Genomic DNA, 5838 nt, shown 5'->3' with positions numbered 1-5838 from the left:
CTCTAAGCGAGATCCCAATTTCGTCGGTCAGCCGACGTGACGTCGGGAGTGACCGACTGAAAGGGAACACTAGTTTATTAATAAATAATTAAAATATCTCCTTACTATTTCCCCCCGACACATTCATGTTAACTTTTGCTGGGGCTTTGCATCAAGCTTTAGCCTATATTTAGCGCACTCGTGTCATGTTGCTGTGCACCATGGTCACAAAAACTCATCATTTGCACACGTTTTTATGCATTGGAGTTTAAAAACAAGTGATTTAAGCCACTGAAATGCAAACAACACCACTATATGCGTGAGCTGTCTGTTTCTGAGCGTGAATTCTGCAATTGGGTCAGATCGAGGTCGGGTCATGTTCACACCTTAAACGAACCGTACCAGAGTTTGTTTGGAAGCGGACCGAGACCACCTCTTCAGCTGGGTCTTGGTACGGTTGTTTGGTCCGCACTCGAGTGCGATTGCTGTATTCACACCTGCCAAAAAGGTCCGCACCAAGAGGGGAAACGAACTTTCGATTCAATCGAACCAAACAAGACAGGTGTGAATACACCCTTACAATTTCTGGCTCAGTTGCAAAAGGGGCAGTTTGAAAGCAAACCACACCAAAAAAAAAAATCAATATTGTATTTGTTCCGGACCAAAGCAAGTGAACTAGCGGACTTTCTTGGTGTGAATACACCCATCCATGTATGAATGAAGTGCATATTTATTGTATTTTTGAATTTCTCTCACCACAGATCCACACCCGACCTGCCCAGCACCAGCCTACGAAGACTCCCGCCGCGCCGGTGCTACACGGACCAAGGTGGGCGGGCTGACGGGGGGCGTGGTGGTGGGCGGCGGCCAGGACAAGTCGGAGCTCTGCGTGGTGCGCTTCGAGAAGGAACTGGCCGGCGTGGGCACCACGGGCTGCGAGGTCACCGTCATGCTGGACACCAAAGGCTCTCAGTGCAACTCTTCGCCCACCTGCGTGCCCAACGCTGTGCCGGGAGTGCCGTCGGCCAGCGGCTCCCCGCAGGAGACGGGCAAAGGCTCACCCTCACCCTGCTGCATCCACACCTCGCTCGCCACGCCCCGCTCTCGGACTCGCAAGCGAGGGGCCGGCGGAGGGGAAGCCATCTCGCCGGACGATGACAGCTCCTGTCCGCAGGGCTCCTCCTCCTGCTCGTCGCGCTGCGTGTACTGCCGCTCCGTCTTCAGCGCCTCCGAGAATGGACGGGGCCGCTGCCGGGACGCTCCCGACCCGGCGCTACACTGCTTGCGCCAGTGGACGTGTGTGTGGTGCGCGGAGAGCCTGCTCTACCACTGCATGTCGGACTCCGAGGGCGAGTTCTGGGAGCCGTGCTCGTGCGAGGACTCGATGGGCGGCCGGCCACACGTGCTGTGCTGCGCCCGCTGGATGGCGCTGTTGGTGCTGTCTCTTTTCGTGCCCTGCATGTGCTGCTACCTGCCCCTGCGCGTATGCCTGCGCTGTGGGGAGAGATGCGGCTGCTGCGGAGGAAAGCACAAGGCCGTGCGATGAGGCCTGACGGGGGGAGGGCGCGTGGGCGGAGCTTATTGTGACGGGACGGGAGCACAAAGATGAGGAACAGCCGTAGAGCCAGATCTCCTACATAAACCTTCACGATAATATCCCCTCGCCCCCTCCGAGGCCGTCTGCTGCATTCCGCTCTTTCTATTCTCTGCTCGGACCCTTCACGCTCGTACCGGCGGTGGGTGCATGGGTTCGGGGAGATCGCTCTCTGATTTGCTGGTCGTTGGGGTCAGGGGTCGTCTCCGGGAGGTGGGGAGTGAATGGGGATCAGTGATGTGTAAACAATTGTTTTTTTTTTTTCTCTTGGGTTTTATTTTTTATTTAATTTAGGGAGAATATATGAGATGAAAAATGTTTATAGCTATGGTTATGAGACCTTTTTTTTGAGTATCTAATTTTACTTGAACTACTGAAAGATATTTTTTGCAATTGAGTTAACGAATACACTCCCCTTGTACCTCTAAGTTACTGAGTTTTACCTCAAAGTCCAGAGGAGAGGAAGGCAGATAGACTTATTTCGGGGACTGTGTGCTGTGGTGAGGTTTTGTATATGGTCTTTGCGGTAGGTTTTTCACGCATGTTCGGCCAGAACATATCTGTGAAGGAGAACATGTTGATGTCGTATCACTTTTAGTTGTTTGAGAACAGGGAACGTGAACGGTCTGATTGAGGGCAGTTTCACCAAAACCACCACTTTCACCACATACATGCTCATTCTTCTGTCAAGAGAGTATAGTTGTATTGAACTTGCCAGCAAACAAGAATGTTGCCTATATTTGAAGTATAGACCAAAAACGTGGAGAGATAATCTAGACGTGAATCTGCCGAACATTTGCGCAGCAAATGTGAACCGAGGCCTTGAAATGTAGTTGTACACACCACCAAAAATATAGTGCAATTAGTTATTAGTAAGAAGTAAAGAATAAAAGAGCAAAGGCTTGTTGTGTGTGACACAACATTTTAACTTTATCTGTCCGTATGGCAACAAGAGAAGTACTCAATCATTAACTATAACGAGTTACAACGCACCTCGTGTGTGCTTTTGTGTTGCTAAACAACGCAAAAGCAACGAAGTGACAGGACATTTTGTCTGGGTAGCCCCGCCCACAGTGAAATCCCATTGGTCCAAAAACATCAGCTACGTTCTGACTGGCTGTGACTGTGTTACAGTATATCATTTTGTTTTCACTGTGGACAGGCAAATGACTTGACGCTGAAAACTTCGTTGTCTGGCTAAAGGACGCAAGAATTTAGACCAATCAGTTCAAACACTGCCTGGCATAACGGTTTGGACCTCAAAGTGTTAAGAAACATTGCTTTAAATATCTCGAAGCTGCTATTTCAACTCCCCTAAACTTGTCTTACCTCGCTGCCCTTACCACAGCCCTGTAGTCAATGTTTGAGTTAGGAAGACAACGCCTCTTAATTACGATATCTATGATGGGGAAGAACTAACGTCCAAACTCCAAGAGGTTTCTCCGTCAATGTTGTGTTAACTGCTCATTAGAGTCACTTTAAAAGAAAAGGGTTTTACAGCAAGATGAACCACTGGACCATTCAATCTACACAAATGCATTATATTTCATTGTCCATCTGGACTCATTTCAGTCCATTTTCGAAGACGTGAAACATTCTCTCTCACTCACACACACACTCACTCACTCACTCACTCTTTATGGGCAGAATATTAGACACGAGTAGGGAAACACAAAAAGACCCAAAAATAGCACTGGAAAAAAAGAGAACTTTGTGAGATGAGACCACCCTTGAGGGCCCTAGTCATACATCCTATTAATAAATGTGCCTTTTGATTTATTTAACCAATAACCTATAATTTCTAAGTAACGGCGTACCTAAATACTCATTTTCTTTTCCAGGTTGATTATTTCTGCCAATGTGCATATTTTAATATGTATGTGTCTATTAGTTTGAAAAGTAATCAGTGGAAAATATTACCTGTTTATATATTTATTGAGATATTTATTCTAATTCTTTATTTATTTTTGGAGATGGGTTTTTATTTTCTGTGCTGTCTTACTTCTCTGACTTTGTGCCAATTTGCTGCTTTGAGGTGTTACATATCGTGGGTTTGTATCATTAATTAAACCCTAACTCTATATTTTAATGAAAAGTTTGCACTCTGAATCGTGTTTATGTACACTAATTGTGGGACGGCATCATTCAGTAGTCACTCATAACTACAGTATCAGTCTGGTGTATTAGAGCACAAGACAGCAATAGTGCATTGTGCTCCATTCAAACATCCAGTTGGAATAGGCTGAATTTCATGAAGAAATGTCTAGGTCATATTTCTCCCTATTTTCAAAGGAAACACATAAGAAAATTATATTTTGCATAAAGAAAAGTAAATTAATATTTTCACGACAATAAGTAATTGGAGTATAGGAGTAAGTTTGTTAAGTTTACTGTTTAAGAGTAAAGGAAATTCCGTGCAGACAATATTTTTCAAATTAATATCAATAGAAATGAAATGAAAATCTGTGTATTATTATATTTAACAAACACTACCTATATATTAATGTAATTTAAATAATTGTATTACAGTGGTCCAAATTACAAACTACAGAGAATTGGGAGGAGGATGTGCTTGATTGTCAGGAAAATAATGTTAAAAAAATAATTTTCTTGAAATAAGAACCAGACGATTTCTGACAGTTCTGTTTGATATACATTCAATAATCACTCTGACCACTAGGCGGAGCCAATTATCACCACGCGCATTCTTGATTGTCCACAAGGGGGCGCCTCAGTCAGGACTCAATTAAAGGCAAGTAGAAGAATTACATCAAGAGAGTTTTCACATTTATTTGAAAATGTAATGGAGAAAATATAAACACAGAGGAGCTGAATGGACAGAAAAGGTCTTAAAGTGTGAGCGTGTACCCATGTGTGAGCTCAGGACAGCTGCTGGCGCTTGTGTTTTAGGATCTCCGTCGAGGTGAGAGTCGGGTCTTTATTACAGATGCCACAATGATGGACCCTAGTCAGACCTGATGAAGATGATGAGGACGTTTGTACACTTTTAGACTCTGAAAAAAAAAAAACATTTACTATGCAGAACTGATTAGTGATATTCAAATACAGTGTATCTGCCAAATCATTTTCAAAATCTACAGCCAGCCTAATTTATGGATAACAAAGTCATGGTGGAAAATGTTTTCACATTTTTGTGAATACTGAGCAAACATTTTGTTTTTTTACATTTATTTATTTCAGCTATTTATGTATGTCTCATTTTCAATAATTAAATAATATACTGGGATGATGTATTTTTGTAAGCCAAAACATGGAAATGAGTTAGCATTTTTGCATTTCTGATTGAATTGTCCTGAAGTCAGTGGGTTTTTAGCTAAATGCCTGAAATAAGGTGGCAAACACCCACATTGTGAGGTAGATATGTGGGGGCGTGTTAGAACGAGCCGTTTTAGGAGGGCTTGGACGAGTCTTAACTTTTATAAAGAATATCTCTGGTGTAGTTCATTTACAGCCTATTGAAGTTTTTACTTCTGGCAACTATGTTTAGGCTTCAAAATTCATAAAAGTTGTGTTCATGGAAATAATCATATTGGGTTTTTGTTGTGGGAACCACGGTGACACTAACTTCCAGGCTGGCCTACAAAACTAACATCATCACTGCACTGCTCTATAGTAAGACATCCAAGCACATTCTGAGCCTTTACAATCCTGCTTCCTGCCGCTCACCTTCCTCAGGCTGCTGTTCCTCCGGCAGCCTGCAGGTGGCCTCGTGTTGCATGCGCACCAAAGGCGTCAGGGGCATGTAAAGGTCACAGTGAGGGCAGCTCCAAAAAGTGCATAAACATTCACTGTACAGGTCAGACAGTTCGGGATCCAGTTGCGGTCCGATGTACAGGTTCTGAGACGGCAGTGCTGTCAGACGCCTCAGACTGTAACTAACCTATGAGAGAAAGTCATTATCATGTGCGTTTGATCAAGATTGAGTTCAGAGAAACAGTTATGAAAACAGTTCTTAAAGTGCCCCTATTATGGGTAATGAAAGGTTCATATTTTGGTTTTGGCAGTCCCCAACAACAGGTTGACATTCATGCAAGGTCAAAAAACACTTTCATTGTCTTATAATATGAATTTATTTTTACCTTACTTGCTCAGTGACACCCAAACGATTCGTTTAACGATTAATTTTTCCAAACCCCTCCTTTGCATGACGGTATTCTGCGGTGATTTGTCAGATTGGTTTCATTTTCATTTCATCATGCCTGTAACGCCTGATAAAGCAGCGTTGTGAGCGCGGTGCTGCTTTA

The 5838-nt window shown here is 43.7% G+C and overlaps 2 pseudogenes; one reads left to right on the top strand and one right to left on the bottom strand.

Moving 5' to 3' along the window:
• Nucleotides 1-3450, top strand: part of LOC107668724 (sprouty-related, EVH1 domain-containing protein 1-like) — a 9346-nt pseudogene extending 5896 nt beyond the window's left edge.
• Nucleotides 3451-5400: 1950 nt separating this feature from the next.
• LOC107672720 (probable ATP-dependent RNA helicase DHX34) overlaps nucleotides 5401-5838 on the bottom strand; it is a 5187-nt pseudogene continuing 4749 nt past the window's right edge.

Source organism: Sinocyclocheilus anshuiensis, unplaced genomic scaffold (genome assembly GCF_001515605.1).
Source record: "Sinocyclocheilus anshuiensis isolate Anshui unplaced genomic scaffold, SAMN03320099.WGS_v1.1 scaffold297, whole genome shotgun sequence".
Lineage (NCBI taxonomy): Eukaryota > Metazoa > Chordata > Actinopteri > Cypriniformes > Cyprinidae > Sinocyclocheilus > Sinocyclocheilus anshuiensis.
Note: the sequence above shows the minus strand (reverse complement) of the source record. Positions and strands in the feature narration are given on the sequence as shown.